We start from the raw sequence: 20,781 nt of genomic DNA, 5'->3' as shown, positions 1-20,781 counted from the left end.
CGGCAGAGCGTTGGCAGGCTGCGCTTTCCTCTCAGCCGGACCTGAAGGGGAAGGTCGGGGTGGGAAGCGCGCCCTGCGCGGAGCGAGGGGCTCCTGGGCGCAGCAGGCTGCCGCCGCCTCCCCGCGCGCTGGGTGTGGGGAGTGCGGTACTGTAAGGCGTGGCCGGCTGTGCTGGAAGGAGGGAGAGATGCTGGAGGAAGAAGATGCTCAGCACCAAGGCAGCCTCCTCTCTCGTTCCTCGTGAACTCTGAAGCCTCCCCATCCTCGCCCGTCTTTCACCAAGCCAGCACAATATTGCAGATTGGGAGAAAAAGTAGATCTGAATGAGGGTTTTTGGGGGGTGGGAGCATGAATCAGTTTTCAGTCGTGGGGCACACAGATGCGTTCTGGCAGGGTGCTTGCTTTAGAAATAATTGGCTGGACTGAAAAGATAATCTCGTTCCTTTCTTTGTGTCTTCTACCCTGCCCGCAATTTTAGAAGGGACAGCTTTTTAAAAAAATAAATAAATGGGCAGGTTCTTTTCAGAAGTAGTAATGGCTCCAAATAAAACCACAGCAGGTTTGTTTTTAATGAAGCCAGATCAAGAGTGATGCTCATCACTTTTGCCAGGAATAATTAGAAACAACAACCACAGGAAACTTCACAGGTGCAAGGAATAAAAGGTACACTTCCATGCACTGTGGAAAAGTTGGTCATGAATATTGCTTGAAGATATATCTTTGTATTCCGAGTAGGTTATTTAAAGCACAGGTGCATGTGCCTTTGGAAGAACAGCAGAACGTAGAAGACATCTTTCACACTGATGTATAGGCATCTTTGTGGGGAGCGAAGTATCCCCATTCACTTCATTAGGTGAATAGTTGCTTAGCCTTCCACACCAGTATATATTTCCTTTTGGTGTTTCTTCCTAAAAATCTGTAGCTTGGTTCAGTTTTCCCAACAGGTTTCATGCCACTGGTAATTTAAATGAAATCTTACAGCACAAGTCAGCGCATGATTACTTTGGAGAGAGTCCCATTGTGTTCAGTGGGTCTTGCTCTCAGGTGAGTGCAGGGCTGCCATGCTCTGCTCTCTTTCAGGTGAGAGATCACAAAGTCTCAGACATTTCTTTCTGCTGCAAAAAGACTCTGATAGAAATTGAATTTATCCTGGACAAAGTGGTGAAGTCCACATGTAAACATTCAACATTCCATGCATAAGTTCCATCCGTTTTTATTTAGGGCACAATCCAAACTCGCACATGCACATCGTGCTGCCAGGGCTTTGCAAAGCGGCAGAGCTATTGCTGCATCTGCAGCTCTACAGCTCACACAACCAGCAGCGGAAGGTCAGGGGCAAGATGGCCAAGCCTGATGTGGACCTGATGGCATTGCCCAATTGTGGTGAGACTGGCTTGGGAATCCAGTGGATCCTGGGCCAGCTCAGTCCCATCTCTCCCCACCTTTGAAATGTCCCGTTTTGGGGTCTTTTGCCCACTGACAACTCTTCCACTCACCTGCACAGTCAGTGACCTGGCAGAAGGCCAGTTCATTAAGGAAACCTGAGCAAGTCTAATCCAGCCTTCTCTCTACCAGCTCAGCAATAGTTTCAGTTGCTCTCTACTTTACATACAGTTTGCTATTTCAACATATCCCAACAAAAAAGTATTGGTGTAAAATGCCCCCATATATAGTCCACATTCAAATCTAAACCATCCTGCAGCTACCACTGATAATAATAATTAATCCCACATTTTAAATAACATAATTAAGCAACAACAAATAAAACTATATGCATGAATAAATAATCACAAAAGTAAATTATTTATGAAACTTAATTGCAGTATATTTTGTCTAGAAAATTTGAATGATAATACAAAATAATACAGTGGTACCTCTGGTTAAGAACTTAATTTGTTCTGGAGGTCCGTTCTGAACCTGAAACTGTTCTTAAGGTGAGGTACCACTTTAGCTAATGGGGCCTCCCGCTGCTGCCGCACCGCCGGCATGTGATTTTTGTTCTCATCCTGAAGTAAAGTTCTTAACCCGAGGTACTACTTCCGGGTTAGCAGAGTCTGTAACCTGAAGCGTTTGTAACCTGAGGTACCACTGTACTGGAAGGATTTTAGCAGCACACACTTCTCGTTTTTTTGGCATTTCTGCTGCTGTTAGAATGATCCTTCCTCTCCTTCCTGCATACTCTTCTGGGGGTTCTCCTGACCCTCCAGCGTGGGAGAGGGAAGGAAAGCCCCATTGCCATCGAGGAAGACCTTGCAACTGACATCCACTAGTGTACCGGGTTAGTTGAATCCATCCCACAGTCTCCAAAATTATTCACCTGCACAGTAATTACACAACGCTAATCTAACCATACAACCTCCACATATCCAATAACTCATCAACCAACTCAACAACCCCAACATCATTCTATCCATTCAATTCACACTTCAATAAATTAAAAAAAACCTTCCAACGTTCAACTCACCAAGAGTCCTGTGCAAAGAATTAGGTCCACTCAATAAGAACAGCTCAATAACAGCAGAAAAAAGCAAACTAATAACTTATTCATTTCAACCCCATCTCTCACCTGGAGCAATACAAACACTCTTTGCCACCTTCTTAACCTAGAGAGCCCAATCCCTTCCCACAGGCAGATGCTCACCCAGTAGGGAGGCAGATGCAGCCACCAACACTCTTGATTCCCACCACTTCACAGAGAGCATCCCTATCAGCCAGACAAAAGCAAAGACAAATCTCTTTTAACAATGCCTCAGGAACACTGAATAAATAAGCAGGTGTGAGGACTCTGAAGTGGAAACCCAAAAGGGACGGACCTCTTTGGTGTTTTCCTGCGGTGCCGTTCACTGCACTGCAGCAATCTTGCTTTTTTAGATCTATGGGCAGATGGTGCTTGGCTGCCCAGAGCCCTCTCAGCCACCACCACGCTTCCAGCTGGTTCTGCTGCAGCTGTAGAACTTTGCAGACAGATGAGAGACTATTGGGAGCCCAAGTGTGGGGGCTGGCAATATTTTTTTCTCTCCCAGTCTCTTTCCTCTACCTTAGCCACAAACAAAGAAAAAGTCAGTGTTCTTCCAATGTGTAATCTTCAAATGTATATTTGCACTTTATATAGGAAGAATGCTCAAACTATTGAGATATATATATTTACAAACTGCGCCCCCCTCTATATAAGCTTTGTTGATTTGTTTGTATATACGAATACATATTTCCATTTCTTCTTCCATAATCTTGTGGAGATGTGTGATTTTTAGACCTCAGTTTCAGAGCCACTGGAGTAGACAGTTTGGGCAGAACCTGAGTTCTAAGTTTTAAATGATGATGATAATACGCGACCTAAAGTTTGCTTTTGTTTTCAGCAATGTTTTATTAACATGAAATCCAAGTACATTATATTCTGCCCTGTTAAATTTTCTCATACAGCCCATGAGTTGTAATTGGTTTCCAGGACGGAAGACAGTCATGTCAAGAACCACCTCTGCAATCCATTCAGACAGGCAGGGATAAGATCAGTGAGCCAGAAAATGAAATAAAAGCAGTCAGCAGAGTCTGATTTGGGAAATGGCTGAAATGGATTAGCAGCTAAAAGGGGGGGGGGGGGGGACCAGGCTGCTAAATACAACAAAAATCTACCATGGAGTACTGATTACTGTATATTGGGAAATAAATGTATTGCATGTATGAAGTTAAATGCGCTTAGGTACTATGGAAATCTTCAGCACATATTTGCATGGATGTGTCTGTGATTTTAGTAGGATGTGGTTATATCAGTAATTTCCAAACTCTGTCCTGGTGCATAGCAATATGTTTCAGGAGACTGCTTGGAATAAATAAATAAAAGGAAGTAGTTGCAGTGAGAAATACATTAATTATATAATTAAATGCTCCTCTGAACCCAAAATACACCACCACCACAACAACAGCCCCCAACACATACAATGCTGTCCGCTGCATTTCTGTTCTGTGCTTGCCTATATTCCAACAGCCTCCACTAGGAGTAGGTAATTTTGCCATATCATATTGGGTCATTCATTCACTATTAAAGCACAAAGTGGTAGAATTCTCATTGCCATGAGGGGCTGCCTGCTACACCTCTGCATGAGTCACTGATCTTGGGTTTTCCTTCTTCCGATCAGCAGGTACCCCAGAAATGTGATTCATGCAGAAATGCGAGGGTTAGATTAACTCCATTTAAGGTGGGATATGTTCACGCATCGGACGTGGGTGGTGCTGTGGGTTAAACCACAGAGCCTAGGTCTTGCCGATCAGAAGGTCAGCGGTTCGAATCCCTGTGACAGGGTGAGCTCCCGTTGCTCGGTCCCTGCTCCTGCCAACCTAGCAGTTCGAAAGCACATCAAAGTGCAAGTAGATAAATAGGTACCGCTCTGGCGGGAAGGTAAATGGCGCTTCCGTGTGCTGCTCTGGTTCGCCAGAAGCGGCTTAGTCATGCTGGCCACATGACCCGGAAACTGTACGCTGGCTCCCTTGGCCAATAAAGCAAGATGAGCGCTGCAACCCCAGAGTCAGTCACGACTGGACCTAATGGTCAGGGGTCCCTTTACCTTTATTATGTTCACTCATCAACATACAACATTTTTAGGTGTAAGGGTAAAGAATCTGCATCCAATAACAGGTCAGAAAGTTTTCCTCAGATCTGATCTGAGAATTTTCAGGAAGCGCTGGATTCCATCGTAGGTTTGGATATAGTTCTCTGGAGCATGTAAGATCTGTTAAAGGGTGCAGATTTCCTGTATCTGTTACTGACCTCCCTCCTCTACTCACCAGTGTGGTGTAGTGGTTAGAGTGCTGGACTAGGACCTGGGAGACCAGGGTTCAAATCCCCACTCAGCCATGAAGCTCACTGGGTGACCTTGGGCCAGTCACTCTCTCTCTCTCTCTCTCTCTCTTAGCCTAACCTACCTCAGAGTTGTTGTGAGGAGAAAAATGGAAGCGGGGAGAATTGTGTATGTGCCACCTTGAGCTCTTTGGAGAAAAGCTAGGACATAAATGTAACAACAGCAACTCAAACAACACTAGGGAATAAGTTGGACAATGGTGCTTATAACTGAGCAGCAAAGAGAAGCAACAACAACAAAATTGTGGCTCCCTCTTCTCGCCTATTGTTGCCACAAACTAGAGGGAAGCGAGTGAAAAGGAGGGAGGAGCAATGAGTTTTCCAGAGCATTAAGAATAACCTTCCTGTAATTAAATTGCCGTGATGTATTAACCTAGTTTCTTTGTAAGATAGCAGAGCATGCATATATTGTAGCAAGAGATTCATTATTTTTCATGTTTAAAATGTAAATTAAAAGTATTAGATTTATGTTTGATTAGATTAGCGCAACTAGGATATTCAAGGGTATTTCAATCCGTTCTGCATCCCACCAAGTTCCTGCACAGTGGGAAAATGAGACTTTATTATTATTATTATTATTATTATTATTATTATTATTATCATCAGACTGGCATTTAATAAACAGTTGCAAGTGATTTATTGTTGCAGTGGGAGCCTTATATTCGGAAACGACTGATTTAAAAATTTAAATCTTATCTGGCATTTGGCTTTTGCCAAACCTGCTTGGCTTTTGGCTTTTGCCAAACCACTACTTATGGGTGTCCAGTGGAGATGGGAGATGTTGGTAACAAATTGAAAAGCACCACGCAAATAGTAACATGCATAAAGTTCAGTGTGTACCAAGTTCAGTTAGTGAAGTTGCTGCTTTCTTTTAAAGGCTAACTTTTAGGTAATAAATTAATGGAAAGTAAACTGCTGGCTAAGTGCTAAAGCGTATTCATCGGACCAAGTGATGGACTTGGACCTAGAAATCAAAGGCTTCAAATTCCCTTTTAAGCATTTTCTTGGGTCAGGGTTATTTGGGAATGTTGCTGTCTCCATTCTACTTACTTTCTCATCTGTGAAACAGTTGACAATAGAAACTTGCTCTGCAAAGAAGGTTGAATGTAGGGTGTGCTGAATTTCAGTTTGTGCTTGCGACAGAAGCACCCACCCTCTTTTCTTAGGGCATTCTCAAACAAACATTTTGCCCATAGTGGAACACAGGTTGCAATCACCAAGCTGAACGATTCTAGTGGAAACAGGTTGTCTGGACAATATAAATACCGTATTTTTTGCTCTATAAGACTCACTTTTTCCCTCCTAAAAAGTAAGGGGAAATGTGTGTGCGTCTTATGGAGCGAATGCAGGCTGTGCAGCTATCCCAGAAGCCAGCGATAGCTTTCGCTGCGCAGCGATCCGTCTTGTTGTTCTGGCTTCTGAGATTCAGAATATTTTTTTTTCTTGTTTTCCCCCTCCGAAAACTAGGTGCGTCTTATGGTCTGGTGCGTCTTATAGAGCGAAAAATACAGTAGTCTGTGTCCATTGGAGAAAGGGAAATCTGTTTGTCTGAACTTACACCAAGGGTTTTTTTACCCACAATTCATGACAATTCTGCTATAGTACTGAGACTGAAGGTCTTGTTTTCAACCGTTGCAACTGGAGAGAGCAACAACTATAGTGATAGTGAGGAGTGATATAAAAGAAAAAGAGTCCAGTCGACAGAGGAGTTTTGGCATTGTTTAAGCCGCTTGGAGATTATTTAGTCGAAAGGCAGGTATAAATATTTAAAGTAAATGAATTAATTGATGGTTCTTGGGTTAGACAACAGATAGACCAGATTTGACTGGAGCCAAACCCTGATGAGTCCTGTGGTGTAGGTTGTCATGTTGATCAAAGGCAGCAATTTTACAGCAATTCCTGTAAAAATTTGTCCATGTTTTTCAGTTCTGAAATCTGCAGATTTTATTTAAATGAAATTGGTTGGTTTAATCTGTTTCAAGGAAGATGATTTATCCGCTTAAAATTTTGTGATTGGTTGGCAGCTCTATTGTGTATATACAGATGCAATATCAGTTCAATATCAAGGAGTCTCACTAAAAAGGAAACAGGATATGCTGTTATTATATATGCACCGTTACACCTTTGGTTCTCTGTTAATTTGAACAGCAGCCCAATTCCAAAATGTCCAATAACCTATGGAAAAGCTAAGCACTCCAAAGGGGTGAAGCCCACCCCCCATGCCATTACCACTTTTACAGCCTGATCCTACTCAGAAGCAAGGCCTATTGAGTTCAGTGGTGCTTACTCTCAAGTTAGTCTGCCTGTGGTTACAACACTGGGATTTCAAAGGCGGACTTGATGTTCGAGGGGGGGCGGGATTTCCAAAAGGTGGTGCTTTGTCCTGAATCTTAGGAAAGTTAATCGAAAAATCGTGGGGGTTTTTGGGGGCATTTTTGTAAAAAGAAAGAGAGAGAGAAGCTTTGGGGTTTGTCTAAAGAAAAGCTCCTTAAAAATGCTCAACAACTTTTGGGGTGTCCTGGTTTTTAGTTTCTGAAATATGGCAAACCTTATTTAAGTGTGACACAAACAATGTATTAAGTGATTCTGGGTGAGAGACCCAAATTAGTAGATGACAATTTCATTATTCTGCTATATGCACACATTGTTTGTATTGTATAACTGGATATGTTATTTGAAACATTGACTGCTAAAAACATGTTTTTTTCTCCTTTCCCCCATAACATGTTGGACTTCTTACCTGGTTTTGTGATGAAGAGGAGTGCAAAGAGGGGGGGGAAACAGTAGAGTTGACTTCAAGTGGATGGTGTTAACATAATTTGTATTATAACATGTTCTAAAGAAAACATTTCCATATAATGCAGATTATAAGTGTTGCATGATCGTTTATGTAATTTGAAAAGGCAGATCTCATCAGGTCCCACCTAACTTCAATCCTTTTGAGGCTGCAGGTCCAGATACACTGGTTCCAGATTTGAACTCACCTGGTGGGACCAGGGTGCTCTGTTTCTGTTCTAATAGCCTTTACTAAAGATGGAGATTCTTAGGTGAGCTGCAAGCTTAAATTGCGTATGCCAAACCTTCAACATTTAGGGGTTTTTTGAGTGCTAGTAGGGTCCCATGAGGGAAAAGAGAAGAAGTGGACCCAAGAACCTCAACTCAGGCTCTGCAGCCTTTCCTTTGGTGCTGTACTAGGAAGCATCCATTCTGAGGACAGCTTTAAATGGATTAAGTAGTACTGCTCAGAACTGTGATATGTGTGATGCAGTTTGTGAAGTTTATCATATGTCCTGAAAGCTCTGTGCCAAGAGATGATTAAGAATAAGGTTGTTAATAAGAAAGAAAAAAAAACTAATGGAAGTGTTGGCCATATGCTAACTTCCCTATCATTAATTAGAATAATTAACTTCTTTACATTTCACATTAGTAGCAGCAGTAGCTCCAGTCACTGGCAGATCATTTAAAATAGACTCTCTGCTGCACAATTGGCTGTGGTCCATCAGTAGTTCCACGGGGAATTAGCACTTTACAGTAGATCAAACCCAAGAGATGCAAACTCAGGCTGAAATTTTCTATTATCACTTTGCAGTATTTATGTCCAAGCTTAAGTATACCAGTATGTACACTTGGTGGAATGTGTGTGTCTCTATTTCCCCCTCTGTTGCATTTAGACATTACTATGCTCTTGCTCTTTTCCCTGTCTCAGCTAGGAGGCAGGCTTCTAAAACCATTTAAAAAGCAGCAATGGTACATACCAGCCTAGAAAAACCTGCAGGGCAGGGGGAACCTTGGAAAATGGCTCAGTTCATTCCAAACCCTGTCACACTCCCTATGATATAATCAGGAGTGTAACAGAGTCTCACTCCCCCCCCCCCCAACCTACAAGATGCAGAAGTCCTCTGCATGGAGAAAAGGATACCTGTACGCAAGCTAACACTGACAAGTAGACCAATTCCTGAGGTAACAGTGATGGCCTTACAGCTATGTCCTGTGTGGGGCTGGAGAGGCTCAGGCTCACTGGCGGAGGGAGTGTGGGGGAAGAGCCCTGCCCCCAGCAGCATGATCACGACAGGGTGCCATCGTGGCTTCCCTCCCACCCGTGCTGGGTGCCCCGCCCCCGCAGGCAGCGTGCCACACCCCTGCGGGCAGCACACCCCGCCCCTAGGATGTGCGCCAGCCCCGCCCCTGCCTGCTCTCCACCCCCGGTGACAGAGCATGAAGCTCCGCAACCGAATGCTAGAACAATGCCTTTGTGCTATGTGGCTGTTGGCTCTGGCTAACTAGTTGTTAACATCAGGAGCCAGCAGACTTTTTCAGCAGGGGGGCTAGTCCACTGTCCCTCAGACTTTGTGGTGGGCCGGACTATATTTGGGGGGGGGGAATGAACCAATTCCTATGCCCCGCAAATAACCCAGAGATGATGCATTTTAAATAAAATGACACATTCTACTCATGTAAAACAGCAGGCAGGCCTCTCAAATAACCCAGAGATATATTTTAAATAAAAGGACACATACTACTCATGCAAAAGCACACTGATTCCCAGACCGTCTGCAGGCCAGATTTAGAAGGTGATTGGGCCGGATCCAGCCCCGAGGACTTAGTTTGCCTATCCATGTGTTAACTGAACACTGCCTCTTTTATTGGTCTTTGGGCTTGCTTCACACTTCCTTCAGGCCTTGTATCTCTTATTTGTCCTTTTGGGGGTTATTGATCCTGTGTGTGTTTTGCGCAGGTGTGTGTTTGGGCGTTGTTCATTCATAGCAAGGGAGGACTGAGTGTCTAATTTACTTGTTTGCATTTACATAGCATCATCTATATTCTCCCTTTAGAAAGAACAAGTATCATAGGTCCCCACTACCAGGGGCTTACGGCTTATGGTGGACAGATCCTCTGTAATTTCCATGAGGGCAGTTTTTTGTGGGATGCAGGGGTAAAAAGCTATTTTGAAGGGTTGTGTGTCAAAGGACAGCTGCAGGAAAGAGAGTTTGGACAGTGGTTGTTAGGTAGCACATGCCAGGAGCTTGGAGATGAAGCATAGAAGGAAAAGTGCTCAATAGCTTGAGTGGGATGATGGGTTTTTGGTTTTTTGTTTAGAACAGGGGAAAAGTGAAGTACTTGAATATCCATGTGTCTTCCATCTAATATTTACTTGGTTGGTTCCCTTTATTTTTGTACTTGAATATGTATACCTATGGTGCATCCTTTTGGATGCAGTGTGTGTGTGTGTGTGTGTGTGTGTGTGTGTGTGTGTGTGTGTAGAATTAGGTATCTGTCTCCACAAAGCCCAGCTGACCTTTTTCTGCACACCTAATTCTACATACACACAATCATCACATCTGACAAGGTACGTGTTTGTTTTTTTATCACGTGCTGTGAATGCCTGAATACAAAAAGGGAAAATGAAGGACAGCTCATTGATATACAACCTGTTTTCGAAGCAATGTTTCTTCTGCTCTTCTCTCAGAGAAGGCCAACGTAATTATAATTACTTTAACGAACTGTAAGCATTCTCAGGCCGTCATACATGGTGAAACTGAGATTTTCTACATAAAGTTTTTTTGTTGGTTGGTCTTTGTGAACTCATTAAACTAACAAGCCCCACTGGTGGAAACTTGCACAAGGACTAGTCACTAGAGCAACAAGGTTTCCACCCTATCCTCCCCATGCCCCCCCAAATTGGCTCAGAGTGAGAGAACCTCCACTATAGCAGGAAGGAGAAAAGGAGACATTGTTCCATCAGGCGAGCTGAAATTCTTGCATTGATGGAGTGATTGTCATAGTGCTACAATGAATTCTTCCATTGCTGTTCAATAATAATAAAAATACTGAAGGAAAATGTGCAGGAAAGAGCAGCTATAGCATGGAAAAGAGAACATCAGATTTCACCTTATTCTAACATTTACTCTTCTAGTGCGTAATAAACAACATCCAGCTTTCAGTAAACGTATCAACTGAAACCCATATTCAGGCCTTCTGCAATGTAATTTGGACCTAAGTGCACTGGTCCAATGCCATTCTAGATTGATAGAGCTATGCTGCCTATATATATAATCCTAGCCAAGTCTACCCAGGAGTAAGTCCTGCTCAATTCAGTGGGGTTTATTCTCAGATAATGTGTTGTCTTTGAGTTTCTTCTCATCGAGTTTGGTGCAATGAAGGTAGTACAACTGGCCATGTAGCTTACAAAATAATGGTCAGTTTGATGCTACAAGTCCACTTGTTCTCAGCTCCTGTAATTACTGTGTAGGAGGTTAATCTATGATTAAATCAATAGCTGATTGAGTATACCAATAATTTGATTTGAAGATTGCAGACTTAACATGACGACATATCCTTTATCCAGTTTGGTTTTGTAACAAAGATTTTAGGCAAGAGATTTTTTGTTTTTTTAAGGTAGTATGTGATTGATGACATCCTGAATTTTGGGCTGTGCTCCTTTTAAAAATGTGACTGAAAAGTAACTGTTTGTTGTGTTAAAAAATGCATTTTGAGAACCTTGTAAAGAAGAAGAAAAAGTGGCAAGAATATGGTTAACATGATACAGTCTATTAGCCATTTCACCCTTCTAAGTTAGCCTGTATTTATTCACCCATGAAATATGAACATTTGGCAAGGCGTTTTGACAATGTACTATATGAATAGCGCAATCAAGGTTACTAACCTTGGGGCGCTCAAGGTTATCTGCTTAAGAAAATGTGTCATCAGATATCAGGCCTAATTTTGTGGTTGAATCTCTGGTATGAAGTGAAAGACTAGCATTCAGGAGAAAGGGAAAATTCAGCAAAAATGGAGCTGCCTGAGCCAGAAGCTTTTTGAAAAGGTAATTAAATAATGAGTTTCTGTCATGTTTGTGGAGGAAAGAAAATAATTTGTACAAGTAACCATGTTAATTATGCTTTCTGGCATAATGTTAAATATTTTATTAGATGTCCAAGGGTTTCTTCATAAAACATTGATCTAACAAAAGCTATGGGACATTTGACTGTGGCAAAGCTTTGCATAATCTCTACAAAAAAAGGGAGCTAGATTAAGTGAAAGCTTGGGGGGGGCAACAGAAGACCCTGATTGGGGGGTGGGGTAGGAAACAAAACAAACATATCTCTACTCATTTTGCCTGAGACCTGAAATGGAAAAACTAAGAACGGGGATATGATTTTAAATAAAACATTATTATGCCTTCCAGAGTGATGTATGAAATATGTTTAAAGGAGTCTGTTATAATGTTTGCAGCTAATTCTCATTGCTAACTGAAAATCTGTTGTATTCAAGTAGGGTTGCCATACATCTGGAATTTCTTGGACATAGCCAGAATTTGGCTGTCAGAAACTGTGTCCGGGCGGAAATCACTGAATGTCCAGGAAAATCCCATGCCGGAAGTGTAGATTTAGGTGAAGTGTAGATCTTTAGCTCAAAAACCTTTGTGTCCGGATTTTCACATTTCACATGACAACCCTAATTCAAGATTCAAAGGTTGTTTTGTTAATGATTGTTACTGCATTACTAAACAAGTACGGTAATGCTTTGGGACTTTGTGCTGGAAAATCATATCCAAATGTTCCAGACTACAGAACGCCAGGTTGCTGAAGTTGCAGTTTGAAGCAGAAGAGTAGAATGGGGGTGGGGGGAAGGAAGAGGGACCGCTTAGCTCTTTCCTCATGTATAGGAAAAGAATAAATAAACTACATATACCCAATGCGTGCATAGAATACTCTTCCCTCTGTAATTGTACAAACTCTATTGATGTGACTCTGGCGGCCCCAAGCCCATACCTCTTAACAGTCCCGATTTGAGTGGGGCATTCCAGAATTGCACAAGCCATCCTGGCTTCTGATTGGATCCTGGAATGTCCCCCTATTTTGGGTGTTGGGCGTTCTGGTATGAGTCGGGTGGCTCGCGCCAGAGCACCCAACCAAAAGCTGCAATTTTTTGCCTCTCATGAATCAGCTGGCTGAGGACCAAATAACAAACGTCCCAATTTTGATCACAGTGGGGTTTGGGAGGGAATGCAAGACATGACAAAGGGCACCAACTTGTAGGAATGCTTCCAGGGCCCAATGTCTTGGACTGTGGACCAGGCCAGACCCTAGTAGGCAAATTACTAGAACTTTCAGAACCAGAAACACATGAAATCAATGCCTACATGGTCACTCAATCCCTCTCACTTCAGTTGCCAGTTAATTCACTTAGAAAAACCAGCATGGAGAAGATTGCAAAGCTTTAGGTAAGGATGGCGCCTGCTCTTCCAGATATCCCAGAGAGGGGAGTGAAGCCCGGGGCTGGCAGTGTGGCAGACGACTCCCTTTGGTGGGCACTTAAATATAACTCCCTACAAATGATGCTTTGCAGAGCAGTTGCTATCCTTGAGGATGTGTGCTCCCTCCAGTTCCCATCCTCTGATACAGATTTTCTCCCTTCCCTTGCCAGAAATAGCTGGTATAGCATCACCAGTTCTTGAAGAGTGAAATTATGGTACCTGGGCAGGTGGCAGCACCTAGCCAGGTGTTAATCCAACAGTGAAACTGTTCACAATATGCATTCTATGGTCAATAAATTAAGTACTTAGAAAACACCCAATGTGCATTTCTTTTCCTGATCCCAGACAGAAATGCTCACTCACACCCTTTCATGCATGCACATGTCCTCAAAACATTGAGGTCACAAAAGGACCCAGAATCACATCATGTCCACAGCAGAAGATAGGAGGGAAGTTATCTGCATTGCTGATGCTCCCATTACATAAAGAATGCTGAATGTGTGCTGGCCGTGATTCATTTTGAAGTGTTTTCAGCACAAAAAAACCATCTGTGATGGTTTGGCTTCCTTGCCAAATGCATATATATGCAGAAAATGCTTTTACTTGCAAAGATCTTATACAGAGTGCATCTCACGCCTGTTTGTAAAAATGCATACGGACCAGGGCATCTGTAGTTGGAGGTGCTAATGTATGGTTCAGATACATTAGATCCCAATTCAGCAAAAGTTAGTTATGACTGAAGTCCCACTGAAAGCAATGGAACCTAAGATAGTAATGACTAACTTGTTCCAATAGCGTGTAGTAATAACTAACTTTAACTGAAGTCCAAGAAATCTTGCTTTGAGAGCTCATGGTGTATCTTCAATCAGGATAACAGTTATGTAACATTTGCCGTGTTTTTGCACTCCGAGCGACACATCTCCCTGGTCTTTAATGATAAACAGAAATCATAAATTTAATAACACAGTAGCCTTTAATAACATTGTAAACCAGGAAGGCTAAAAGAGCAGAAGAAAGCAAATTCTAATATCCTAAAAATTAAGCTATTTAATTTTCCACTGAAACTGAGTTTTGGCCTGGACAAATAAGGAGCAGAACGAAAGTGCCAAAATACCACAAGAGTGTCTGCTGTTGTCTGGCCTAACCAGAAGCAGGAAATTCTTGCAAGATCCTGTCTCCTGAGATTGTCAGCCAGCTCTGAGGCTTGCCTGTTGCTAGTTATTAGAGAGCAAGGAATGTAGCTGAATGCAGCATCTCTGAAGATGTAAAAAGCAGTGGGTCGCTGGACATCTTTTTTGCATTTTTAAGGAAATGGCCTCTAGGTTTTTGCTTTCCCCTATAGCATGTGGCACAGCTTGCTTTTCTGAGCCATCTGGCTTTGTTTTATTAAAACGTCTACTGTTTATCCTGCAGCCACTTCACTTGTTCCTTCCTCTCCTGTTTGTAGGACATTTTAATCTGGATGTGATGTGTTGTATGTTAAATGTTGGACAACAATGGGGATTGAAATGCTACTTGTGTCTCAGACCCTCCAAGTAGCCCCTGATTTACAGACGCTGTCCTGGTTTCTGATTTTATCCCAGAATGTCCTGCTTTTCCTTAGGATGTCCCTATTTTCATCAGAGAAATGTTGGAGGGTATGAAGTGTTATCCGACCCTTGAGCCATCTGAAGTCAGCCCTGTATAGGGAAGGGTTTTTTTTTAATGTTTAATTATGTTTTTATATATGTTGGAAGCCACCCAGAGCAGCTGGGGAAACCCAGTCAGATGGGCATGGTATAATTAATTAAATAATAATAATAATAATTAATTGAATATGACATCCCTATTTTCACCAGAGAAATGTTGGAGGGTATGGTGTCTTGAGAAGGATTAGATTAGCAGAATTGATTTTTGTTTTGTACGAAATCTGCAGCTGTGACACAATTGTGCAGTGGGATTTCATTTTATTTTTGAGCATTTTCACAGGAGACATTATTCAAAACTACATCACAGAAGCTGGATATATGGGAAAGGATAAACCATAGGGGAAATGGGCACTGGACAAAGCACCTTTATGCTCATGATTTGGTGTGCCACACTCTTCATCAGTGTTGTACATGAAGTGTTAGCTTAGACTGGGGGCAGGTTGATACCTCTTGGGTTATTATGTTATGCAGTTTATCAGAAGCCTATGGCAAACCATTTTTTTAAAAAAAATCTGTCTCCCAGACTGCCTCTGCTAAACGAATATTGCTCAGAATCCTTCATTTAATAACCATTTCCTGCAGCACCAAAGCCCATACTGTGTAGGAATTTCCAGAATGGCACTTGTAGGCACTCTTCCCCTGGTTGCCACAGAGGCTCTGATCCTTCCCTCAGTGGCTCCTTTGTCATGAGGTGGGCGTGGGGGTTACCTTTCATTGAAAAGTACATAGAGGTGAAGGACAAATTTGGAAGTAATACCCTTTCCAACTTCATCTTCAAGCTATATGTGTTTTCATATATAGCCCATGGCAAAGTGTAGTGTGTGTGTGTGTGTGTGCGCGCGTGTGTGTGTGCTTTATCTATTTCTCCCTCGCTGTGGGAAGGGGACTGATCTGGGGGCAGGAAACAGAAATGACCAGATAACTTCTCCAAGGTAGTCCTAAGGTTTGTGGGTGTCAGGAATATATTCGGCTTGGAGAGAGCTCTACTCAAGTGACTAGCAGCTTGTGATCGTAAACATTTATGTTGATTGCCATTGGTATTGCAACATTCCTAAAACCATTATTTTGTGATGTTGTGCTGTTTTGCTGATTGACAGTGCTGTCAGTCTCGTCCTAAGGCTGGGCTGAATAACTGACAGTTGAAACATTCCTTTAACAATATTATAACGATCTCCATTTATCTTGATAGTTTGTTTGTAGTAAAAGGTGGAGCTTGGATGGTTAGGATTTCTTTTCTACTTTTTTTTCTCCACTGCTTCTTTTGTTCTAATAAAATTACCGTATTTTTTGCTCTATAAGACTCACTTTTTCCCTCCTAAAAAGTAAGGGGAAATGTGTGTGCGTCTTATGGAGCGAATGCAGGCTGCGCAGCTATCCCAGAAGCCAGAACACCAAGAGGGATTGCTGTTTTCGCTGCGGAGCGATCCCTCTCGCTGTTCTGGCTTCTGAGATTCAGAATATTTTTTTTCTTGTTTTCCTCCTCCAAAAACTAGGTGCGTCTTATGGTCTGGTGCGTCTTATAGAGCGAAAAATACGGTAAATAGGAAGATGCCAAGGAATGGTAGATGTAACGTTGTTGTAATATTTTTTTCTAGCGTTGATGCCGTATGACAGCTTTTAATTATAGCCAGCTACTTACTGGTATAGTGACCAAGCAGTAAAATGCAGTGGGAAGATAGTTTTCTGTAAGTACTATTGAAATTGATGAAGCAGGTTAGTTACAATTAACAGAAGTTTATAATTGATTCCAACAGGTGCTGTCACATTTTGAATTAGGGTATATCCAAGCCCTGTCAAAGGCCTTATCAAATAAAATAAGAAACAACAGGGAAGTGCCTGATTGCACTTGTAGCAAGGAAGCCTCTGATTGGTTGGCCTGGTCTGGTGCTGTAGAATGTACATGACCATTCTAAGTGCTTAGCAAAATATCTGCGAGGGAACAGAAATTTCTGCTATACCTAAGGTCTATGTATGGTTTTACTCACTGTAAAACCATACATAGACTTTAGGTGTAGCAGAAATTTCATTGGGCTGTCTGAGAGCTTGAAATAGATGCTGAAAAATAGGGGAGCTATGGGGCAGGTTGCCCAGTGAGGCAAGGTGGCAGAAGCAAGGGTTCACAGTAAACAACAGATTGAGAAACAGAAGGCGAAGGGGGGCTCTGATAAATGGGTGGAGAAGGCAAATGCTAAAAAGGAAGGTGGGACTGAATTTCACATCTTGAATTAAATAAATCAGCCAGTTCTTTGGCTGTGGTATTAAAGAACTCTTAGAAGAAATTCATGTGGTGGAACTAAACATGAAGTCTGTAAGCTCCCTTTCAGTATCCTTGCCCGTTCGGATTATAAAACAGCTCTGGAGCTCTCATGTTGCATATTTTATTTTAATTGAAACATTTCAACATCTGTATACAAACAGTCGTGGTTTTATACTTTAAGTTCAATTAGGTTTATTGAACTAAAAGTTACTATAAGAGAAAATGTTCTGTGCTTTGTAAATCTCAGCTTCCATGAAGAATGTTAGTTCCAGATGTTAAACTGTTGTTTTTTCAGAAGCCTTGTTAAGTTGCCAGAACGTTTTGATTTTTTGAATGATTTTCCAAACCCCAGCTGATTATCACAACATGTAGGAATCCAAATTCGGAGTTTGGCTATGAAGTCATCTCAGCAGCTGCAAGAAATATGTGCGAGGAGACAGGTTCACAGAATTATCCTCCGATGCCCTTAAAAGGTTTAAGAAAAAGGTAAATTGTTCTTCCTGCTCTGCATAACACACTGCTCCTGGTATTTCATCAACATTTAAATCTACCACTTTTGCAGCACATATTAAGCTTCATTAATTGTGTAACATGTTTATGGTGTGTGCCATAGCCCAAACTTGTAATGCTTAGGACCCCACCCCAAAATTAACAGTTCATGCTTTGAAATTAACGGATTACATTGGGGTACTGTTTTAAGTATGGCTTGTTGATATTGCAAGATGATCTATGAAAGACTGAGTAAAAGTAAAGAACCCCTGACCGTTAAGTCCAGTCGTGGACAACTCTGGGGTTGCAGCGCTTATTTTTCTCTATAAGCTGAGGGAAACGGCGTTTGTCTGCAGACAGCTTCCGGGTCATGTGGCCAGCATCACTAAGCCGCTTCTGGAGAACCAGAGCAGCGCACAGAAACGGCATTTACCTTCCTGCTGGAGTGGTACCTATTTATCTACTTGCACTTGAGGGGGACCGAGCAACGGGAGCTCACCCCGTCGCGGGGATTTGAACTGCCGACCTTCTGATCGGCAAGCCCTAGGCTCTGTGGTTTAGACCACAGCACCACCCACGTCCCATTATGAAAGACTGAACTTTGGCTCAAAACAATGGTCTGGTTTGGATGTAATGTCGTTGCCTATGAGAAACCTGGTTTGTGAAGCCAGGAACAAGCATCAGACTTGTGTTCTCCCTCTCTCCTCCCCTCTCACGTGACACATTGGTACAGAGATCCTGCTTTGTTTTAAAGCCAGAGTTCCCCACTACACCCCAAATGGATGTTACATTACTTAACTAATCAGGGTATTAATCCAGGATACTGATCAGGATATTAATCCAAGAAGCAAAAGTCACGTCAGAAGAAAAGATGGAAGGAGGAGGCAACCAATTAAAGAGCTAGTGAGCTAGGAGCAACTTCAAACGTGTCTTGCTGAGCCACACAGGTGGATACTACAAATGCATTATATTATTTGGCACCAATGGTATCTGTATAAGCAAGATTCACTCTGAACTGAACACCTAGTCTTCCTCAAAAGGCTTCCAGTGACATACAGTGGTGCCCCGCAAGACGAATGCCTCGCAAGACGGAAAATCCGCAAGACGAAAGGGTTTTCCGTCTGCAGAGGTGCTTCGCAAGACGAATTTCCCTATGGGCTTGCTTCGCAAGACGAAAAATGACGAAAAAAATCGAATAATTTTTTTGCTCCAAAACCCCTTATTCTGAATCGCTAAGCTGCTAAAAGCATTTTAGCAGCAGAACCGCTAATCCCCCCCCTAAAAAAGCCGTTTTTAGCCCTTTTTTAGCCAATAGCGCTAATAGCGCTACTCCGTCAATGGGCTTGCTTCGCAAGATGAAAAAACCGCAAGACGAAAAGACTCCCGGAACGGATTCTTTTCGTCTTGCGAGGCACCACTGTACTCAATTTCATTATCTTCCACAATGCAACCATGATTTGTTTTGTGGGGTGGGTGTATCCAAACCAGACCATTGTTTTGAGCCAAAGTTCTTGTTTGTATTCATTGAGAGAGAACACAGTATATCTTGTATGTATCAAATATCATTTTAAAAAACCTATGGTTTTGACCCCATCATAACTACAGGCCACTCTCCATTCTGCTGAGCCCGTTTTTCCTCGGATGGGTTTTCTTTAGATATACCACATCCCTAACGCATTGGACAGGAAACAGTTGTGAAAATTATCTGCATTTATGTAGATTATAATAAAAGTTAGCAGCTTGCCCAATAAAATCCTGGCCGATTTGCACTCGGATCATCCAAATCTACTGGTGGCCATGTGAACTTCTTTCTTTAAAGGGATATAGTTAAGATTAAGTTGCTGCGATATTTGTAAAAGGAATAACATCTGGAAGAGAGCTAGATGTGAAAGTAAGATCATTTAAGGCTAGCCTGCATTTTCCAATGAAGTCACTCATGCCCGTGAAGGCAAAATTTACTGCTTTGTGGAATGCAGGTTATTTCCAGCCCCCCATGCAAATATCAACAAGGGATCCCAGTGAAGATATGAAGCAGCGTCTCTGAGTGATTATCTGTACTCTTGCCGCATCATCTCATTAGGTAGCTATTCCCCACACCCCCTCAACATGTTTTTAATTATTAGAATTTCCAAGGTTGACGGTTCAAATTCACGTGATGAGGCGAGATCCCTTTGCTCTGTCCCATCTCCTGCCAACCTAGCGGTTCAGAAGCACACCAGTGCAAGTAGATAAATAGGTATCACCACTCTGGGAAGGTAAGCAGAGTTTCTGTGTGCTCTGGCTTCTGTTGCGCCAGAACTGGTTTAGTCATGCTGGCCACATGACCTGGAAAGCTGTCTGCATTTTGAGTCATTGCGTATTGACTTCCAGTTGCAGTTGCCATTCATGGAGACGCTTCTGGAAATGTGACACTACCAGCAAAATGAGGATGAGTCAGCCCTTTTTTGCATGCTGCTGTGAGAACAGCTTTAATGAGTGTCCATAATGGCATCCCAAAATAAATAAATAATGCAAGCCCCTGTTTCCTCTGAATTCTGCATCTGGCATCAGCATTCGCATGACTATTTCATTCCATTTTACATGGCAGTCCTGTCTATCTCATGACTACAGTGCCTGTCATATAAATAAGTCCTTAAGGCTGTCTCCATTGCAATCTTTCGACTCGCTTTGAGAACCCTTATTTTATTCTTGTCCCTGGTTTGCGTAGAGTAGTTTTGAAGCATTTTCAGCCAGAAGTACAGTTGTTCTAATTAAGAGGAACAGAGATCACTACTTTGTCAAAAAAGCAAGATTTAGAAGAGTTACCTGGGTTTAAGTCCTATGTGGCATTGAGAAGAGAGACGTAGGATTAGTAGGCATTTGTTTTTTCTCCAGGCGTCAACCGAGTTGGAGGAATGTACGCAGCTTAGCTTTCCTCTGATATAATAGTTTCGAAGAGATCAGGGTACATTTTGCCGTAGTGTCTAGCAATATGAGTTTATTCAGGCCGTTTGGCAGACAACCCTGTGCTAAAAACTGTGAATCATCCATTGTTGGCTGAATCCACTCTAGTGACTAGTTGCTAAGAGATTTATCAAATGTTCACAAAAGCTTAAGACTGTGTTTGCTCCAAGGAAGGATAGATGTATAAAAACCGAAAGATTTTTCACCTATTTTCTAAACAAACAACTCCCTTTCTGTTATTATAAGCTGAACTGTAATTAAATAGGCAAGCAGGTATATTTCTTGCTACATGGGA

At 42.2% G+C, this 20,781-nt stretch overlaps 1 protein-coding gene and 1 long non-coding RNA gene across 6 annotated transcripts in view; one reads left to right on the top strand and one right to left on the bottom strand.

Annotated features, from left to right (window-relative positions):
* The window catches only part of DDAH1 (dimethylarginine dimethylaminohydrolase 1), a 117,019-nt gene that overhangs the window by 62,578 nt on the left and 33,660 nt on the right, over window positions 1-20,781 (top strand). The gene's annotated exons all lie outside the window — the stretch shown is intronic.
* Window positions 17,167-20,733, bottom strand: LOC310679623. The gene is made up of 2 exons (XR_014512413.1): window positions 20,349-20,733; window positions 17,167-17,467 (listed from the first exon to the last, which is right to left on the bottom strand). It is a non-coding gene; the product is annotated as an uncharacterized lncRNA (long non-coding RNA).

This window comes from Podarcis tiliguerta (assembly GCF_965153285.1).
Source record: "Podarcis tiliguerta genome assembly, chromosome: 6".
NCBI lineage: Eukaryota > Metazoa > Chordata > Lepidosauria > Squamata > Lacertidae > Podarcis > Podarcis tiliguerta.
Note: the sequence above shows the minus strand (reverse complement) of the source record. Positions and strands in the feature narration are given on the sequence as shown.